Genomic DNA, 22,089 nt, shown 5'->3' with positions numbered 1-22,089 from the left:
ATTGCATGGTTGCATGGCTTCCTTTGCAAATAAAAATGTCAGCCTGTAGTATTGTGGAGTTACTTTTTCCTAAACATTGGAACTGTTTTACTGCAAGTAAGATTTGTGTCCATATTTCTCTAAATCTGGATAAGTTGAATGATATAAAGAGGGATGGGAATAGTTGGGCTTCTGAGCTGGCAGGTCACCCTAATTAATCGATTCAGTAGTTATTTGATTGCTTACTAATATGCAGAGAACCGTACTAAGTGCTTGGGAGAATACAGTGCAGCAGAGTTGGCAGACCCGTTCCTTGCCCGTAAAGAGCTTAAAGTGTAGAATTCCCTTGTTGCCTCCTTCCCCACTGTTAACATTTAAAATGGTGGTATCTGTTAAGCACTGTGCTCAGCTCTAGCGTAGATATACAAGACAGTCAGATCAAACAGTTCCCTGCCCCATTTGGGGCTCACATTCTAAAGGGAAGAGAGAACAGGTTATTAAACTCCCCATTTAAAGATGAGGAAACTGTGGTGTAGAGAAACAAAGTGACTTGCCTAAGGTCACACAGCAGGCAAGTGGTAGAACTGGGGTTAGAACAGGTCTTCTGACTCCCAGTTCTGTGTGCTTCCTAATATGCTATGTTGTTTCTCTAACAAGTAGGTGCTTAATAAATACTTCATTCAATCAATCGTATTTATTGAGCGCTTACTGTGTACAGAGCCCTGTACTAAGCGCTTCAGTCGTATTTATTGAGCCTGTACTGTGTGGTAGGTGCTTGGTAAAGTACAACTACAGCAGTCCTAGTATTAATGACGTTACTTGTTGCTTCCCAAGTACTTTTTTATGCTAAAATGTGCACAGGTGAATAAAATAAGTGAGCTCCAATTTAAACTATCAATCAGTGGTATTTACTAAGCTCTTACTGTGAGCATTTCATGTTGGAGGGATGAGTAGTTGAATTTGGTGACTTCATTTCTGGATCATTGGTTTCTACCCAAGCCAGTTCAGTAAAGACCTGGGAAAGGCATTTCTGTGAAAGATATTTTGGAAAGATATTTTGGTCTAATTGTTGGAGGATATTACTCATATCAAAAATGCCAGTGCTATTGGGACCTCTTATTGGCACACCAGTATCAGAAACTGAGAATCTAATGAACTTTGAAATTGAATACTTTTCCCTGGCTGATTTATTGAATGTATAGAGGAAATTGCATAGCTGCTGACTTCTAGAAATGCTATGAAAATTAAAAAAAATGCTTTGAGGATTCATGAGTGGTATAAATAATGGGATTGTTACTACCCAATATTTTGAGCTTGACAGGTATTTCAAATATAGAGAAAGCTGTAGTAATCTTTTTTTTCCGCTACTGCATTTCTCAGCGTTTAAACCACATTTTGCTTAGAAGTAGTGGAAATGACGGATAGTTTCTGGCATTAAAACCACATATCAAGCAAGGCAAGTATTAAAGTCTGTAGGCAGTTTTGTCATCTTGTCTATGTGACTTTATTACTATTATCCTAAACTATCAAATTATCCTGCCTATTTAGTATTTAATGTAGTCAGGGTTACCTATGGATATTTTTTGTCATCCAGGATTACTAGCATCTGAGATATCAAGCAGAATTGATGTGATTTAAGAGGAGTAAATGCTGAGTAATTTAGAGTTTGGAAGGAAAAATACATTATTGCTGAGTAAATATCCATGTGTTTAAACTTCATATTTATCCTACTTTCAACTCTAGTGTTTTCTCGGGTTTCATTAGCCCATTTCAGATATTGAAGTTAAGAAGATGCTTAACATCTCAAGGGGCTATGTGGCAATAGTACTCTGCTTTTTGTTTTAAATTTGCACTGAGAGCTCTATTAGAGGTCAATAAAAACGCAGCGTAGCTGGTATTATGGTTTTGAATTTGGATTGTGGGAAATACTTTCTTAAGTGAATCTTTCCTTTCTGAAACTCTTGTGACTTTTAAGGGGTTAATGAACATAGCTCTGCTAAGTAGTCACACTAAGCAAGTTAAGGCGAAGTTTGCAATTTTGTGAATATTCTGGAAAATCTCATGCATTAGCATGAGACGTTTCTACCCTTTTGGATAACCACAACAAGCATAGTGAGTTTTGTGGGAAGAATTGGCATGCAGTTTTGAAGTTTGTTTGGGTAAAATATGAACTTAACTTCAGATAAAAGGCTGCGTTAATTTTTTTTTTAAATCCCGTTTGTATTCCAAAATAAGTAGCTATCAGAAACATATGTTTCATTTCAGCCAAGAACGAAATTGCTAGAGGAACTGCTTTTTGTGTGTGTATGATTGTATTGTTCATGAGTCAGATTAGAAGATTGGGCAAAAGGTTAGTTCTGAATGTACAACTGCTTTTCTTTCCTTTGTTTTTTGTTCTTTTTAAGAAATTTCAGTTTTCCTAACAACTATGTCATTGAGTACATGTTTCCATATTATACTTTAAGAAGTGAATTTTGACACTCTTTAAGGATTATTAGTAGGGATAAGGGAAATGTGAAATTTCAATAACATGGTTTTAATGAAATTTAATAACATTGATTTCAGTGTTTTTTCAGTCACAATCTCTAATAGCTACTTCCTGTTAAATATGAGACTTTTGACTGAAAATATAAAGAAAATTAGCAAACTCTAAAGCTGAAGTGTTATTCTTGGAAAAGAGTCAAGTGAACACATTCCATGATGAAATCACCATAAATCACACTTCAAAATGTAATTTAACAAGACTTACAGTAATTAAACAGACATTAACATTCTAACACTTTTCTTAAAAATACATATGTGAGACTTTTAGTACAATTGGCAAAGTAACTACTTTTGCTCTAGATTTTAATATTAAAATCTCATTTACAAAGGCACGGATAGGATTGTCTGTAGCTTTTTGACTACAGACTGTGTCTGTGACTTTGTCTGTGTCTTTTAGACTGTGAGCCCACTGTTGGGTAGGGACTGTCTCTATATGTTGCCAACTTGTACTTCCCAAGCGCTTAGTACAGTACTCTGCACACAGTAAGCGCTCAATAAATACGATTGATTGATTAGCTTTCCTGTACCTCCTACTTGACACCAGAGTCAGTTCAAAGTATTCTTCAAGAACATAACTAGACATGTAAGTGCTGTGTATTGAGAAGAAAACTAATGTGATTGAATTAGGACAAATTTCTAGCAATTTAAAAGAAATGGTGGCTGTGGTAAATTCTGTTACAACGTGATTCATTCTTTTAACTTTTAATTTTAGGGAATTTTATATTTATGTCTTAAAATATGGAAAACAATTTTCAACATTTTCAAAGGATATTGCTTCTCATAAATTTTTAGTTTCTCTTCTTAGTGATCCTGGTAAATACTGAGGTGTCAAAATTATTTTTCTGAATACCTTTGCTGGAAAGAAAATGAAGATTTGAAAATACATGCTTTTGCAATGACAGCATGCAGATATCCAAAGTTTTGATAAAAAATAGCTCTCTCCTTCGCATTTTCCATACTCCTGGTATTCATGTGCATTTTTCAGTTTGGATCCTTTAGATGTAGTTCATGTTTGATTATATTTAACTCCATAACCATGAAACTCAAATGCAGAGATCTGAGTTAAGTATGAATGAACATTTGAGTCATACGGTAATACAGTGGACTATTATGTCATGATTATTGTGGATAGTTTTTGAAAAATATATGAATAACTCAGATTTGAGGCTACTCTGGCTAAACTGATGAATCTAGCATTGCCACCCCAATTGCTCTTGCTCATTAAGTTCTTGGCCTTCAACATTGGGGTTGAATTGTACTCATTTAGGTTCTATAGCCATCTGGGACTTCTATGAAAGTCTCAAAATGCTTAGGCTTTAGTCTTACATTTTCTTTTGTCCTCAGTGCTCTTTCTGTCATTCAGCAGAACAAACAAGATATGGGATCTTGGTTATTGTACTGATAACTATTTTCAAATGGCGAACAACAAATATGACAACATCCAAAAAAACAGTTTTGTGTTACGTGGTGTGGTGGTCAGGGCTGTGTCCATGTTGACTTTTGTAGCCACACATTCATCTGTATATGAATTTTACTATGAGTGGCGCCTTAAACTATGTAGGGCAACTATATCTATAATTTTCAATAAAAATTAATTGACCACTTAGACAATAGCCACATTAGTGTTATTCTTCAAGACAACCAGGTAATGCTTTCAAAATGGTCATCCAAGCAACTCTGAGAGTAATAAATCTATGGGTAATATTGTGATTCCTGAGGGAGGTCAGTTAAATCTAAATTCCAGCCCCCTTGCTTTCCCCAATAATATTTGATAGCCTTAGAGTTCTATTCCTTGACTATGTCTATATTATTGCAAAGAAGTCCTTTTGGATTTTAAGCTGTTCAAAAAAACAATGGAGGAAATGGTTAGGTTTCTAAGATAGATCCTGTGGCAGCATGTCTTTTTGAGGTATTTTAATTGTTAAATATCCATAGCCTGAAAAATTCAAGCTCTTTTAATTCCTGCACAGTTTTCCAGGGTCATAGGGATTTGTATTGTTTGAAACCCTTAGAGAGCAGAGGTTCTGATTCAGCTTCACTTAACAAAGGCATTTATTCACATCTTTAGTTTTTTTTTTTAAATCCAACTAAATTTGTATCTTAGGAAAACGCTTCCATTCTTCTTTCTCTTCCTCTTTTGTTTCTCTATGATGCAAGTTGATACCATTCTAAACTATCTTGAGCATACTGCATTCACCTCTGACTAAAAGGATGCATCTCTTGCTGCAGTGCATTGTCCAGTTCTTTTCTGTGGTTGCAATCCTTGAAGTGAACATTTCAGAGCATTTACAGTTTGGGAGCATATGTATCGTAGGATTTAATAACATAAATGATTACTAATGAAGGTTGCCTACCAAAAGGTTGGCAGGCAAAAGCTTCCTGTTTTTGTAGTGCAGTATTTTGCTTGTTCAGGAGATGTGGCTTCCTTTTAATTGAAGAGAATTAATTATTCTTTATGGCGATGGGTGGATCTCAAGCTTCAGGATCTAGTTTGGAGTATCTAAGTTAAAAAAAAAAAAGACTGGAAAACGAATGAGAACAGGCTCCGTTGTGTTTTTCTGTTTTTGTTTTAAATAGTAAAGGGGTCTGGCCTTAGCTAGAAACTAGCGTAAAAGCTTTTTTTTTTTTTTTTAAAAAAAAGGGAAAAAGAAAACATTCCTAGCATTTTAAACCCTTAACCAGCATTTTGTTTGACTTTAGTTTGGTAAAGTAGGGCAGAGCTGGTAAAGAGAAATGAGCTACTGAATTTCTCCCTAAGAAGTTTAAACTACCCAGATCATAAACATACTTTGCTGTTCATCAAACAAATGAAAATACTATGCCACAAACTCAGGTAAGTTTTTGGTATCTAGGTACTTCGATAGGACAGATCTGTGGACGGATGAGAAAAGGAATGCAAAACTTCTGGTCAGGGAAGTTTTGGGAAACTACATTATCACACAAATACCCCAGAACTTGAAACTTGTTTTTTACCACTGGAAGAGAGGGCGGTGTACTTTCTAATCAAGGAGGTAACAGACGCTTTGTAGCTTAATCAATCAGTGCTTACTATGTGCAGAACACTGTACTAAATGCTTGGGAGAGTACAGTACAAAAGAATTAGGCACATTTTCTGTCCTTAATGAGTTTACAGTCTAGAGGGGGAAGCAGACAGCCTTATGGGAAACATTTTCTGTTAGCTAGTAAATGTTACCTTATTTGGAAAGAAAGTTCGTGAATAGGTAAGATTATCTTTTTTTTTTTGGTATTCATTAAGTGCTTGCTATGTACCAGGCACTGTAGTAAACACTGATACAAGATAGATACAAGATAATCAGATTGTACACAGCCCATGTCCCACATGGGGCTTTCAGTCTTAACCCCCTTTTTACAGATGAGGTAACTGAGGCACAGAGAAGTTGTGACTTGTCCAAGTTGACACAACAGACAAGTAGTGGAGCTGGGGATTGTAACCCAGGTCCTCTGAGTCCCATGCTGGTGGTCTTTCCACTAGACTACACTTCTTTTCACTAGGCCATGCTGCTTCTCATCAGAGTTGGGATATCTAGTTGTTCGAAGCACAGTTTACCCCTTAATTACAATTTGGGAGCCCTTGCTTAGTAGCTGCATGTATTTAGACTTAACCCCAGTCCTCCCCCCTCTACCAGAAGTTTATTGAAATGTAGCTTTTGGATTGGAATGTGTTACAGCAGGTTTTCACCAAGAGGAAATTGAGGTTGTACTTTGGGGAGATGCAACATGACTCACTGGGCTAAGCAACTGTGTGGTAGCTCCGGGGCTGGGAGTTCCATTTCTGCCCTGGGCAATTACTCATGCCCTGGGTGACCCAAAATGCATTGGTTTTAGTCTATCAAAGGACTGTTTGGAGGGATGATGATCACAACGCAATCTGAAAGTATGAAGTCATTAAATATATGGATAAATGCACATATGTGGTCATCTTGATGCCTGAAGATGAAGCCACTGACAGTGAAGTTGACCTACGGATGGGTGTATTTCTGAAAAGCCACAAAGATTGCCTTTTTCATGCCATCATGTTTTTGTTTCACAATCCTCTTGAGCTTCTGCCCCCAAAAGCCACACCTTTCAAGACTCCACCAGGGCTTTGTTATTCTGTTGTCTTAGTTGTTTCCCAGCTTTCAGATGTGACACCACATAATTGTACCACCTGTGGTTAGTTGTCTGCCTTCACTGAGGTCGAGATCAGCCCAGAGATGTGGTGTTCCTCTGAAACTAAGAGAACTGATTCAGTAGCCCTGAGACTACTCCAAATGACCCATCATATTCTCTAACAACCACCTTAGTGGGTTTAACATAGGATTATGTTACTTGGGAATTTTCCCATCTTCCCGGATGCCAGAATTGACTTTGGCTGTTTAGATAACGGCAGTGAATCTGGAGTCCAGAAATTACAGTTTTTGGCCTGGTTGAAGGAAGTGATTCGGTAAAACTCTTTGATTTTTGAGGGTGAATGACTACACTGCAGTTGTTTAGGTTAACCTGAAGGAATAAAAGGTGGAAAACCCTCTGCAGTCATTCCTGCTCCAAGTAAGATTCTGTCAGTGAAGCAGTTCATTAAAAGTTATATTTCAGGCAATGAATTCTTAAAATGAGTGGGAGAAAAAAGGGCCAGGGGTCAGTGGAAGGGGGTGAACTTTCTATCAATCAATCGTATTTGAGTGCTTACTGTAGGCAGAGCACTGTACTAAATGCTTGGTACAGTACAATAGAGAGACCCAGTCTCTGCCTTCAAGGAGTTTATAGTCTAGAGAATTGTAGAAATAGTTTAGCATGAGAGCCTTCCAGGACAGGAGGCAGGTGAGTAGTATCACCAGAATGTATCTGGGATCTGGGCCCCTTTTCCCACAGATGCAGTCAAGTCAAAATTTTATGTAGTTTCACCCCACGTTTGTTCCTTGGAAGAGGCTGGACGAGAAGGGATGGAACCAGGGTGGAATTTACTGACTCAGCTTCTTCCTCGGATTTCAATTTCTTCCAGGGTACAGTATCTGCTTTGCTTTGACAAACATTTTAAATCTGTATGAAGTTTGAAAGAGGTGTGAGAGTGATGTGAAAATGGATTTGGGAAAGTTTAGGAAGTTGGAGAAGAGCACAGTAATTATGGACAGCTTTGTGCTTCACTGTCTAATGCTGTCTTTCTTACTCTGAACCTGTATAGTATGAGACCTGATATTGTGGGATTCATCATTTCATTGGATCACTGCACCTGTTGCTGGCTGTCCTTGGGCAGGAAATTTGTGAGCTGGAGTAATTCCTCTCTTCCTGTCCCTCCCCCTCACTTTTTTTTTTTGTGGAGGGGAGTTGGATTAAGTAACGGATCCGAAGTCAATCTTGTTCCCAAAGGGCTGTGAATTTAGAGATCTGACCTAGGTTGTGAGTGTTAGGTTATTTTATTTTGCTGTTGCTAGGGTGGCTGGGGGGGTTGATCAATTCGAGAAGTTGGGTTTTAACAAGGCAGTAGGTGAAGGAGGATGGTGAGGAGTGGGCGGGTGTATGTGTGAGATTGGGTGTATGTGTGAGATTGTGGGTTTTTTCAACAGTTGCTGCTATCTGATATCTGCAGCAGAAAACCTATTGAGAGACAGGTATTTTGTCTGAGTCTCATGCAGAGGTTGGCTAATTCTGTGGGAGAGAGAGAAGGGAAGTATTGCATGATAATGGCTTATCCTGATAAAAAATAGTCTGGGATTCTTTTGATTTGACCTTTATGCTATGGGTAGCAGAAAATGTGGTTTGTGTAATTGCCTTTTGTGTTTGAAGATGCTGCTGCTGATAGTGAGACTATTCAGCACTTAGTGTAGTGCTTGGCACATAGTAAGCACTTAACAAATACCATAATAATAATAATAATTATTATTATCCATGTGTGAGTGTCACTGAGAGACAAACTAGAGTAGGATGCTCTTCTGAACCCTTGCCATTCAGAGTAAACATTACATCCCCAAATAGGGTTTCCTAGACACCAAGTTTCTTTTGAATAGTCGTGCTATGATCAGTGTGAATGGCAGGCAGCAGGCTACCGAAATGGAGAGATGCCTGTCTTTCATAGGACTTCGGTTAAAGATTGAGAGAAAGGGGTAGATGTAACTGTATCCATCAGTATATTGTTTTTCAAGTAGTGGTGATGCTTTGTATTGCATCGGGAAGCAGCATGGCTCAGTGGAAAGAGCACGGACTAGGGAGTCAGAGGTCGTGGGTTCGAATCCCTGCTCCGCCACTTGTCAGCTCTGTGACTTTGGGCAAGTCACTTAACTTCTGTGCCTTAATTACCTCATCTGTAAAATGGGGATTAAGACTGAGCCCCACGTGGGATAACCTGATTACCTTGTATCTACCTCAGCGCTTAAAACAGTCCTTGGCACAGTATGTGCTTAACAAATGCCATTATTATTATTATAAATACCATCATCATTATATTATTATCATCCACATTGACTCACTTGGTTCCCCCACACCAGCTCACATTGTGAGATACTGGCAAGGATAGGACAGTGTGGAGCGATATGGAAAAAAATATCCCTGGAAGATTTCATCAGCATCAGATATTGCTGTACCTCACCCATTACCCACAAAGAACAGTGAGTATAGAACACTAGAGCAATGCTAATTTTCCCTTCCTTGACGACTGGTCTTAGCCCACTTCTGTCCATCAATCACTCTTATTTATTGAGTGCTTACTGTGTGCGGAGCACTGGACTAAGTGCTTGGGAGAGTACGGTATAACAATAAAACAGAGTTGATAGACATGTTCCATGCCCACAATCACCTACCATCCCCTGGACTCCCTTAGAAGCCCATCTCCCTAGAAATGGATCAGCTCTCTCCAAGGACGTGCCCCATCTCTGCACACTGCCCACCCAGTTTTAGGACAGAGGCTGCTCATTTAGCTTGTGCGCTGTGAAAAAAACATTGCATTCTCCGAATCCAGAGAGCTGCAGAACAAGTGAAAGTGTGTAGCTAGGGAACTGTGAACTCCCATTGTTACCCTTACCACTGACTTGCAGTAAGACTGCCCTGGGACTTATTTGGTTCACCTGAAAAATGGAGATGATAATGTACTTTAATAAGGTCTGTGTAATTCCTGGCATTTTGAGGAACTGAATGAGTTCTTTCACAGTATTAAAGTGGCACTTAGCAAGAGAATTATATGGGTATCTCTCTGTGCACAGCACTGTCTAGTTCTTTCTAGTTCTTGGGAACTAACAGAAATAGAAGACACAATCCTTATCCTTGGTGCTTACAATTTAGCGGGCGAGACAAGGGGACGTACATTGTCAAACTTAAAATAGGTAAAACATACAAATGATTAAAACCAAAATGACTTCTTGGTAGTCCCTAGCAATCATATAGATACTTTGCCATTTTGCAGAAGTGGACTGGGGCAAAGTTGCCCGCTTTTCTATTTTGAATGCAGAGGAAAATAAGAGGAAGTGACCTTTAGGGAAGAGGCAAAATGAATGGGGATTGGGTGTGCCACACTGTTCTCCTACAGCATCCCACCTGGCTCAAGCTAACACCTTCCTGTACTTCAGTCTCGTCTTCCACCATCACTCTAGCCCCTTTCATGTTTGACAGACCATAGCTGTAGCTGTCCCCAGCTTCAGTGAAATAACATCTTCTCCCCAAAGGTGTCACTGATTAATCAATCAATCAGTCGTATTTATTGAGCACTTACTGTGTGCAGAGCACTGTACTAAGCTCTTGGGAAGTACAAGTTGGCAACATATAGAGACAGTCCCTACCCAACAACGGGCTAATAGTCTATATTTTTTCTTAACAAGTACCCCATTTTCAGTGTGGGGACAAATGTAATTAGTTATCAGTTTATTTTCTGAACATTTGCCTAGGTTCCTTTAATCTGTCTTTTTGCATCAGTATTGTTTGTGTTTGGTTGCAAACTTCTAGGGGCAAGGTGTGGTCAGTTTAGTTTGTTTTGCATGGTGCTTTGTACAGCATTCCTACCCAAATAGAATAGGCCTTTGAAATAAAATCTTAACACCAGCAAAACATATGTGTGGTAAATTCTTTGGCCTTTAATCAGTTAATGGTATTTAAGCGCTTAGTACAGTGCTCTGCCCACAGTAAGCACTCAATAAATACAATTGAATAAATTAAGAGCTTACTGTGGGCAGAGCACTATACTAAGCACTTGGGAGAATACAATAAAACAGATGATAGGCAAGTTCCCTGCCCATAATGAGCTTGCAGTCTAGAGGGAGAGGCGGACATTAATATAAATAACTTTTAGATATGAAGAGAAGGGCCGTGGGGCTGAAGGTAAGGAGAATACAAAATGCCCATAGGGCATAGATCCAAGTGAATAGATGAGGCAGAAGGGAGAGGGAGCTAGAGAAAAGAGGGCTTAATCCGGGAAGGCCTCTTAGAGGAAATAAGATGTTTAAAAAGATTTGAAGGTAGAGAGAGGGGTGGTCTGCCACATATGGAGAGGGAGGGAATTCCAGGCTAGGGGAAGGATGAGGGAAGCGGGTCAGCAGCAAGATAGGTGAGATTGCGGCACAGTGAGCAAGCTGGTGCTATAGGAGTAAAGCTTGCAGGCTAGGATGTAGTAGGAGATCAGTGAGGTAAGATAAGAGGGAGCAAGCCGATTGAATTCTTTAAATCTGATGGTAAGAAGTTTCTATTTGAGGTTGGAGGTGGAAGAACAATAATAATAATAATAATGACATTTGTTAAGCGCTTACTATGTGCCGAGCACTGTTCTAAGCACTGGGGGTATACAAGATAATCAGGTCATCCCATGTGGGGCTCATGGTCTTAATCCCCATTTTGTAGATGAGGGAACTGAGGCACAGAGAAGTGAGGTGACTTGCCCAAAGTCACACAGCTGACAAGTGGTGGAGCCAGGATTAGAACCCATGACCCCCGACTCCCAAGTCCGTGCTCTTTCCACTGAGCCATGCTGCTTCTCAGGACAAGCACTGGAGGTTCTTGAGAAGTGAAGAGATGTAGACTTAATGTTTTTAGAAAAATGATTGTCAGCAGAGTGAAGTATGGACTGGACTAGGGAAAGCAGGAGGCAGGGAGGTTGGTGGGGAGGAGGGTGCAGTAATCACGGTGGGCTAGGATCAGCTTAGCAGTTTGGATGGAAACGAAAGGGAAGAATTAGCGATGCTGTGAAAGTTGAACTGATAGGATTTGGTGACATTGAATACATGGGTTGTATGAGAGATGAGTTGAGGACAACACAAAGGTTACGGGGTTATATGTGAGGTGAGTCGAGGGCAACATCAAGACTACAGGCTTGTGCGATAGGGAGGATAGTGGTATTGTTTACAATGATGGGAGGGATGGGGATGACAGAGACTCCCAGGCTCATGCTCTGTTAGATAATGTTTCCAGGAGAAAGGGGTGGTCGACAATGTTGAAGGTGACTGAGAGATTGAGGAGGAGTGGGATGGAGTAGAAATTGTTGGATTTGTCAAGAAGATGGTCATTGGCGTGAAGGCATGAAGAGACAGAAGCCAGTTTGGTGGGGTCAAATGGAGAATTGGAGGAAAAGCAGCAGAAGCAGTGGGTACAGACAACTCGCTCAGGGATTTTGGAGAAGAATGGTAAGAAGGAAGTGGGGCAGTAGCGATGAGCCATGGGTTCATGGGAGGGTTTTTTTAAATTTACCATAGGGGATACATGAACATATTTGAAATCAGTAGAGAAGAACCATTCATGGGAAGTGAATAGTTGAAGGTGGCAATCAGGGATGGAAGAAGAGACTTCGAGTTTGATTTACATTTTTGGGCTTTGAATAAATGTGAGAAGTATATTTCTCAAATAAATAGTTTTAATCAAAATTACTTTTTTAAAATCAGCTTTTTTGCCCTGTCATGTTTTTGTAGTTTCTGTAAACAGCAGCTGCTTTTTAAATGCTTGATGAAAGCACAAATTTTTTTACAAATTATACATGATAATTTGTTATATATATATTATACATATACTTACAAAAACATTAGCTTAATCCACTATTAGGGGCAAGAGGAGTGGAAGTAGAGTATTGAGTTATGGAATTCAATTTTTTGGATTCATTTTTTTTGAATATTTCAGAATTATGCAGGACTAGAATTTCTTTTTTCCAGTTAGGTGATCAGTAAAGTCCATTAAATGATCCACAAAGGTAGGTATGATTTATTGAAAATCTAACATTTTCAAAGGATACTTTCTCTTTTGATTGTCAATCAAATGATTGTCTCTAATTTTTATTTTATCAACAATCCTGCTATTAATGAATGTTGATCTCTTAGCAAAAAGATGACCTTCTTTTAAAACTTTGAGCTCTGAAATATTTGACTGCAAGCTCTTCCAGTCTCAATTTCAGTATTATGTGGGAGATATATTTAGTTTTTTTTCAATACATTTTTGGTTTTTAAAGTTTCCTCAAGCAGACTATTTTGGGATAATTTACTATCCCATAAACCTGTATTTACCACTAGATAATAGATTGAACTTTTCTCATGTGTTTAACTTGCCGCTTCAATTTATTTATGATCAATGGGTTTTCATTCTGCATCCAGACTCTGGTACAATAAATTTTTTGAGAAGTTCAATAAATCCCGTATTTAATTGTTCAGATAGCTCCAGTGTTGTGCCAGGAGGGAGTGCTTTGCCTTTTGGTTTTAGTCTGCTCCTTCATAATTCTGAGTTATATATTAATTAGTCGGGATTGACAGATGTAGGAAGATGTGTCCAAGTTATATGAGTTTGGGCGATAAAAGAAAGTAAGAAGAAAATATGTCCTTAATGACTAACATCTGCGGTATAGAGCTTTGCGTTGTTCAAACACTGTACTACATGTTCTTAGATGGAATGTTTGTTTCAGAAAGGCCCAAGTTTTACTTTTCCTCCTCCACCCCTTACCCCCCCCCCAAAAAAAAACCCACACATAGCTTTAAATGGTTTGTTTGGTAGTGACCTTCTCCTGTTCCCATCCCTCTTTTCTTAAACTGCTGAGAAGATAACTAGGCAGCCAGCCAGCCCTTGGCTGTTAAGCTAAAATAGAAGCAGTGGTATGTACAAAATTTGATTACTATTGTCAATACCAGTTTTAATAAAAAAGCACACACCCAAGATAGGTAATTGCTAAATAAATGATCTCTTGAATCGTGTAGCTGCAGGAAGGAGGCTATTCGTCTACTCGTCTTGTCTGAATGATAAGGAGTGGTCTAGAATAGAGAGTGGGTGACATGCTTAGTGAGGATAATTTTAAAAAGTAACTTGGCATAATCTGGCTTTCACAATCCTGCTATCTTTCATTATTGACTCCATTGTGACTGATCTTTGACATTCAAATAGTTATGACCACTGTAGCCATGTCTTTGACTATGTATTTTATAAAAGTAATTTTTTTATTCTAGAAAATTCTGTATGATTCCACCAAGACAAATTCAGTACTATGGTGGGCTTTCTTTTTTTAACAAATTGCTATTGAAAAAATTTCTCCCTATATGAGAGCCTCTTTAGCATCAGTCAAGAGTATTTCTAGACTGTGAGCCCACTGTTGGGTAGGGACCATCTCTATATGTTGCCAACTTGTACTTCCCAAGCGCTTAGTACAGTGCTCTGCACACAGTAAGTGCTCAATAAATACGATTGAATGAATGAATGAATATTTATTGAGGCCCTCTTTGTGCAGAGTACTGTACTAATGCCTGAGGAGAGTAAAATTAGACAGGAACCCTACCCTCAAGGATTCTGAATTTATTATGGCGTTTCAACTAGCATGTCCCTATTTCTAGACTGTTTAACATAGAGTTGGTTTCTGTTTTGCTTAATTCATTTGAATTTCAAATATGGGAAGGTGAAGGTTTTTATATATAATTATATATAATCTTATTTTGGAAACCTATTTTAGGGACAACAAATTTTGATGGTTCTGTACTCAAAATTGTAAATTTCTGAAAAACCAAGACCCCATCTATGGGGTTATACTGTTAACTTTAAAATTATGCCACCACCATTCTCCATTCATTCATTCAATCATATTTATTGAGCACTTACTGTGTGCAGAACACTGTACTAAGCGCTTGGAAAGTACAAGTTGGTAACATATAGAGACAGTCCCTACCCAACAACGGGCTCACAGTCTAGAAAGGGGAGACAGACAACAAAACAAAACATATTAACTAAATAGAATGGTATGGATAATACTAGCTTCTAATTACTCTCAAGTATTCTTCTGAGTTTCCTCCTCCACCCAAATATATCTGTCTTGCTAAAAAGTCATCATCAATAGCATTGGAGTATCAGCAGTGTGCAGAGCTTGGTAGCAAGTGGTTGTGCACATACACTCTCCCAAGCGCTTAGTACAGTGTTCTGCACAAGTAAGCACTCAAATAATTGAATGAACAGAAGAAAAGTCACCTTTGAGGATCATTCAGTCTCATGGTTTGCAGGGAAGAGATGCAGACGACCTTATTTTGGAAGATTTGCTAGCAGGTTTCATAACCTTCAGAGGAGAGAGAGAGAGAGAGTGTTTCTGTTTCGGGCAGGAAGGGAAGATGAGGTGTATGGAGAGGGGTGGAGTTTTTCCCCTTACCAGTCAGACACAATGCTTTATAGTCACAACTCTCAAAACAGGAAGCTAAGTTGTATAGCGTGTTCCACTAACTAATATTATGTTAGCACCACTGGGAATGTATTTAGTTCATTATTTGCTTTTGTTTTTCTACAAAAATAGTTGTAGATCTCTTCAGTCATAAAGTTCAGCTTCCTGGTTTGTTCACGAGGTGATTGGGTTAATATATTCAGTCAGATTCTCTCATGAGAGAAATAAGTGCTGCCCAAAGAAAAGACATCCCAGGGTGCAGTTCGCTTACTGCCTTCGATATCCGCTTCCTCTGCGTTTTGTCTCTTTTAGTTTAGCACATCTAGGGTGATGAGCATTCAGGCTGCCACAGCATTTCGATGGAAAGCATGCAGGTTTTCTTTGCTGCGGACTTCAACTACTTTAACAGGTGGTCTTCTAGCTGGTAAGTTCATAAAGTAGCTTGTGTTCTGGCTTGATGGGGGCTAGCAGTCTGCTTCTAAGTTAAGCAAACCAGTGAAAGCAGGATCCTCTCACAGGCGTACTTTGTCTCATGCTAGCCAACTTTTCTACTCAGGAAGCATAGATTGTATTTCGTTAACAAAGAGCTGCTGAAATTATGGCAGGAAATAGAAGGGGGGAAAAACAGGCTGCAATGTGATATTTATGGTATAACAATGTTACTGGGCACTGACCAGCAACAGAGTAACGTTGTTAAATTTCTTCAGAAAGAGATAACTTAGTAAGTTTATCAGGTGATTTGTGAAGAAAGTATTTGAGGGCCATTTGATAGTAGTAATACCCTTTATTAAGCACCTGCTGTTTGCACAGTATTGTATTAGGTGCTGGGAAAAAAAATACGGATGAAAATTAGACACGGTCCCTGCCTCCAAATGGATACACAATCTAGGAATCTGTTATAATTTATCATCTATGGTAGGAGTTGAAGAAGTACGGTTTTTCACTCCCTCCATGCCAGTTGAGTAAATTCTGGTGTGAGTAGACTGTTTTATCCTTATCCATTTGAATGAAGTTTTGTTTATTCTTTTTTGATACATGGGGAGTGCTCTCCCTACCATGTTTGATTTACTACATAAGAAGACTAAAAAGACCACTTTTTCCTTTTTTTGTAGGGAGCTAGAAAAGGGGCGTACTAGACACTGACAAACTATTTCAGAGGACAGATAACCTGCCATTTTCTTTCACTGATAACTTGTCAGAATATATTGGAGAAACAAAATGCACTTTTCCTTTGTTCAGAATATGATTTACTTATGTTGGTTTTAGTACAGTGCCGTACATAAGCATAGTAAGTGCTTATAGTAAGTGCTGTTGATTTGACATTTTTGCTTATGGGAAGAATACTGACAGCCTGTGCAATCTTGAATAGTGCAACAGAGCAATGAACTGTTGGGAGACCATTTTAGCAGAGAGATCAACGTGGAGGGCAGAAATTGGGAGATATCAATCATATTTATTGACCGCTTACTGTGTATAGAGCACTGTACTAAATTGATAGATTATAGATTATGTTCCCTGTTGATAGATTTGATAGAGCTGATGGAGAAGCAGTGTGGCTCAGTGTAAAGAGCCCAGTCTTGGGAGTCAGAGGTCGTGGGTTCTAATCCCCGGCTCCGCCACTTGTCAGCTGTGTGACTTCGGGCAAGTCACTTCACTGGGCCTCAGTTCCCTCATCTGTCAAATAGGGATGAAGATTGTGAGCCCCACGTGGGACAACCTGATCATCTTGTATCCTTCTCAGCACTTAGAACAGTGCTTGGCACATAGTAAGCACTTAACAAATACCATTATTATTATTATGTTCCCTCCCACAAGGAATTTACAGTCTAGAGGGGAAAAAGACATTAATATGAACAAATGAATTATGGATAAGTGCTGTGGGGCTGAGGGTGGGGTGCACAAAGGGTGCAAATCCAAGAGCAATGGTGACACAGAAAGGGGTGGGAGAAGAAATGAGGACTTAGTAGGGGAAGGCTTCTTCAAGGAGAAATGCTTTTAATTAGGCTTTGAAGGTGGGGAGAGTAGTCATCTGTAGGATGTGCAGAGGGAGGGCTTTCCAAGCCAGAGGCCAGATAGGGGCAGGAGGTTGGCGGTGAGATAGATGAGAGTGCATTACAGCGAGTAGGTTGGTATTAGAGAAGTGAAGCGTGGGGGCTGGGTTGTAGTAGGAAATCATAAAGGTAAGGTAGGAGCGGGCAAGATGATTAAGTGCTTTAATGCTAATTGTAAGGAGTTTCTGCATACTGTGAAGGTGGATGGGCAACAACTGGAGGTTCTTGAGTTGGGAAACATAGACCAAATGGTTTTGTAGAAAAATGATCTAGGCAGCCATGAAGTATGGACTGAAGCTGGCAGAGACCAAATGCAGCGAGGTCAGCAAGAAAGCGGGATAGAGTAAATGCTTTGATCAACATAGTAGCGGTTGGAATGGAGATGAAAGGGCTGATTTTTAATGATGTTATGAAGGCTGAACTGATAAGATTTAGTTACAAATTGATTATGTGGCTTTAATGAGAGAGATGAGTCGAGGATAATACTAAGACAGGGAGGATGGTGATGCTGTTTACAGTGGTGAAAAGGACAAAGGGAGGGTAATCCATGTTTCCCACTCCTCAAGAACCCTCAATGGTTGCCCATCCATCTCTGTATCAAACAAAAACTCTTTACCGTGGTCTTTAAAGCACTCCAACACCTTGCCCCCCCTCAGTAACTCACCATACTACTCTTCTAGTACAATCCAGCCTGCACACTTCACTCTAATGCCAGCTGACTCAATGTACTTTGATCTCATCTGTCCCACTTCTGACCTCTTGCCTTTGTCCTGCCCCTGGCCTGGAGCGACCTTCCCTTTCATATCCAACAGAAAATTACTCTCCCCACTTCAAAGCCTTATTAAAGGCACATCTTCTCCCAGAGGCCTTCCCTGGCTAGGTTCTAATTTTGTCTTTTCCTATTTCCTTCTGTGTTGTCCTGATTTGCTCTCTTTATTCGCCATTCTTCCCCGCCAGCCCCACAGCACTAATATCATATAAGTAATTTATATATATTAATGCCTGCCTCCCCCTCTAATCTGTAAACTCACTGTGGGCAGGGAATGTGTTTGTTATATTATTGGGTTGTACTCTCCAAGCACTTAGTAACAGTGCTGTGCATACAGTAAGTGCTCAATAAACACGATTGATTGATTGATTAAGGGGTTGGGGGCAAAAGATGAGCCTGTGAAAGAAACAGAGAATGAGCGGCCAGAGAGGAGGAAAACCAGGAAGGGACAGTGTCAGTGAAGCCAAGGTTGGATAATGTTTCTAGGAGAAGAGGGTGGTCAACAGTGTCTAAGGCAGCTGAGAGGACGAGGAAGATTAGGATGGAGTAGACTGTTGGATTTCACAAGAGTTAGAATAATAATAATAATGATGGTATTTAAGCATTTACTATGTGTGAAGCACTGTTCTAAGCACTGAGGGATACAAGGTGATGAGGTTGTCCCACGTGGGGCTCACAGTCTTAATCCCCATTTTACAGATGAGGGAACTGAGGCCCACAGAAGTGAAGTGCCTTGCCCAAGGTCACACAGCTAACAAGTGGTGGAGCCGGGATTCAAACCCATGACCTCTGACTCCCAAACCCGTGCTTTTTCCACTGAGCCACGAACATTGGTGATCTTTGGGAGGACAGTTTCTATGGAGTGAAGGGGCAGAAGTTGGATTGGAGGAGTCCAGGTGAGAACTGTGGGAGAAGAACTTGAGGTAGTGGGTATAGACAACTCACTCAAGGAGCTTGGAGAGGAATGGTAAGAAAGAGATGGGGCGATAACTGGAGGGAGTCATGGGGTTAAGGGAGTATTTTTTAGTATCAATCAATCAATCAATCTTATTTATTGAGCGCCTACTGTGTGCAGAGCACTGTACTAAGCACTTGGGAAGTACAAGTTGGCAACATATAGAGACAGTCCCTACCCAACAGTGGGCTCACAGTCTAAAAGGGGGAGACAGAGAACAAAACCAAACATACTAACAAAATAAAATCAATAGAATAGATATGTACAAGTAAAATAAATAAATAGAGTAATAAGTATGTACAGACATATATACATATATACAGATGCTGTGGGGAAGGGAAGGAGGTAAGATGGGGGGAATGGAGAGGGGGACGAGGGGGAGAGGAAGGAAGGGGCTCAGTCTGGGAAGGCCTCCTGGAGGAGGTGAGCTCTCAGTAGGGCCTTGAAGGGAGGAAGAGAGCTAGCTTGGCGGATGGGCAGAGGGAGGGCATTCCAGGCCCGGGGGATGACGTGGGCCGGGGGTCAATGGCGGGACAGGCGAGAACGAGGCACGGTGAGGAGATTAGCGGCGGAGGGTGCGGGGTGGGCTGTAGAAGGAGAGAAGGGAGGTGAGCTCATGTAGGAGAGGGCGAGGTGATGGAGAGCCTTGAAGCCGAGGGTGAGGAGTTTCTGCCTGATGCGCAGATTGATTGGTAGCTACTGGAGATTTTTGAGGAGGGGAGTAACATGCCCAGAGCGTTTCTGGACAAAGACAATCCGGGCAGCAGCATGAAGTATGGATTGAAGTGGGGAGAGACACAAGGGTGGGAGATCAGAAAGAAGGCTGATACAGTAAGCCAGATGGGATAGGATGAGAGCTTGAACGAGCAGGGTAGCGGTTTGGATGGAGAGGAAAGGGCAGATCTTGGCAATGTTGTGGAGCTGAGACCAGCAGGTGTTGGTGACGGCTTGGATGTGAGGGGTGAATGAGAGAGCAGAGTCGAGGATGACACCAAGGTTATGGGCTTGTGAGACTGGAAGGATGGTAGTGCTGTCAACAGAGATGGGAAAGTCAGGGAGAGGGCAGGGTTTGGGAGGGAAGACAAGGAGTTCAGTCTTGGACATGTTGAGTTTTAGGTGGCGGGCAGACCTAGTATGGGAGATATACAAGCATATTTGAAAGTAGTGAGGGAAGAAAAGCCGGTCCTGGTAGAAAGAAAGAACGGAGCAAGTTTTTGACAAGGTAAAAAAGGGTAGTGCCGGAGGTGCAGTTGGAGGGGATGGTTTTCTAGAGGAGGTGGGAGATCTCCTTTTCAGATACTTCTGGGAAAGATGAAAGAGTTGAAGAAGGGGCAGGAGGAGAGAGGAACTGGAGAGAAGCAGGGAAGATTTAAGGGAGATCATGCCTGATGGTTTCAATTTTATCAAAAATTACATGGCCAGGTCATTAAAAGCAAGCTCTGGGGGGCAGCAGACCAGGGCATTTGAGGAGGAAGTTAATTTCTTTTTATAATAGGGAATTGAAATATCTTCCAGAGACTAAATTCCTTACCTATGCATGAGAGTGTTATTCTTTAAAGGGTAATTTGGTGATTTTATTGTGCCTTAACTATTTCCTTTACCTCTTTTTGGCTCTTTGTGTCTCCCCATTCTCTTACCTTTGGGAGTATGGTATGTGCTAATGATTAAGTGAAAAGGAAGCAAGAAAGAACAAAGAAAAATACATTTTCAGTTGATAAAAGTAGAATTAATAAAACTTTTCTGAGAATTGAAATTGGATCGAATTACTATAGTGAATGTAGGCACATAGAGGCTACATGCAAATGTCTCTGGATATTCCTAAATGTTCACAACTCTGGATCTAGCCCTTGGAAAAATCCTAGTGTATACTACAGCATTGACCCATTTCTTTTCTGTTTCGTATTGGGTGTCTTCCTGACCTGGATGCTGGTTGAATACCCTGTAGTCGGAGCAGATTTAAGAATATGTTTATATAATGATGGTGGGCATAAATGCTTTCATTTTGCTGTGGGGGTCTCAAAGGGGATAAAACTTAAAGGCAGTTCTTGAAGGCATGAACTATCTGAATTGTCACTGGGCTCTCTGCTGTTTTGTGTGTGTGTGTGTGTGTTAAGTGTAGCGGCAGTACAAACTTCATAATCTGCCTATATTGCCATAAAACTGTAATATTTATTGCTTGCATTCTCAAGTCAGGAACTCTCACCATGTCTCAGCACTGGTGTCATGTTAGGCTGAAAGACTATCCTCCCTTGGTTAATTTGATGAATTGTCAAGAGGTTGAAATAGACTAACCCTGCTTGTCACAATATAGGCCCAATTGGAATTTTTTAAGCCCAGAGAAATCCCCCATAAAACAAGTTAAAAGAGCGGTAAATTATATGAATAGAGAGTTGAAATCCATTGGATTTCTAGACTGTAAAGCTTGTTGTAGACAGAAAACATGTCAATCAACTCTGTTATATTGTACTTTCCCAAGCACTTAGTACAGTGCTCTGCACACAGTAAGTGCCCCCAAAATACTATGTAGTGATTTATTTCTTCCTTTTTTCTGGACTCTGAGCTCGTTGTGGACAGGAAACGTTTCTACCAACTCTTTGCATTGCACTCTTCTAAGCATTTAGTACAGTGCTCTGCACACAGTGCTCAATAAATACCATTGATTGATTGATTCTCTTGGGAGCTATGCTGTTTTTGTTACTCTAAATAGTACTGAGATTTTCGAAAGGAAAGAATCTGGCACAAATTATATCTCAAAATGTCCTGTTAGGATGGTTGGATCAAAATGCTAATTTTTCCAGGCTCAGTATCAGATTTTCCCATCAGAGATGCTGAGTTACCACAAGACTCATTGTAATTAACTGCCTATGATAGGCTAAAGGAGTAGAGTCAGGGCACAGGTTTAAGGAAACAGAATTAGTTCTAAGCTGAAGAAGCAAGGGAGGGAGGTTAGTGTTGCTTTGTCCACTACAAAGTCTGGATCTAAAGTGTGGGAAGGAGGCCCATGGCCTTCTATCTGCTCTACTTCCATGGAATGCGTGACATTTAGATACAGGAAATTTCACAATGGGATAACCGCTTTGTTAAAACATTTTAAAAACATTTAAAGATCTAGAGTGCTTCTCTAGCTGCTTATTCATTCAGTGGTATTTATTGAGCACTTACTGTGTGCAGAGCACTGTACAAAGTACTTGGGTAGTACAAGTCGGCAACATTT

General features: G+C 40.2%; 1 protein-coding gene across 3 annotated transcripts in view; it reads left to right on the top strand.

The window, feature by feature from the left end:
• UTRN (utrophin) overlaps positions 1-22,089 on the top strand; it is a 583,736-nt gene that overhangs the window by 37,202 nt on the left and 524,445 nt on the right. The window contains exon 1 of one of the 3 annotated variants that reach the window (XM_038766681.1): positions 15,508-15,524. The exons of the other annotated variants lie outside the window; for them this stretch is intronic. The gene's annotated coding sequence lies outside the window, so the exon portion shown is untranslated. Of the gene's footprint in view, positions 1-15,507; positions 15,525-22,089 lie in introns of those variants that run through there. 3 annotated transcript variants of the gene reach the window in all.

The sequence above is a fragment of the Tachyglossus aculeatus genome, chromosome 2 (assembly GCF_015852505.1).
Source record: "Tachyglossus aculeatus isolate mTacAcu1 chromosome 2, mTacAcu1.pri, whole genome shotgun sequence".
Lineage (NCBI taxonomy): Eukaryota > Metazoa > Chordata > Mammalia > Monotremata > Tachyglossidae > Tachyglossus > Tachyglossus aculeatus.
The sequence above is the reverse complement of the archived record's forward strand: the minus strand, read 5'-3'. Positions and strand labels throughout refer to the sequence as shown.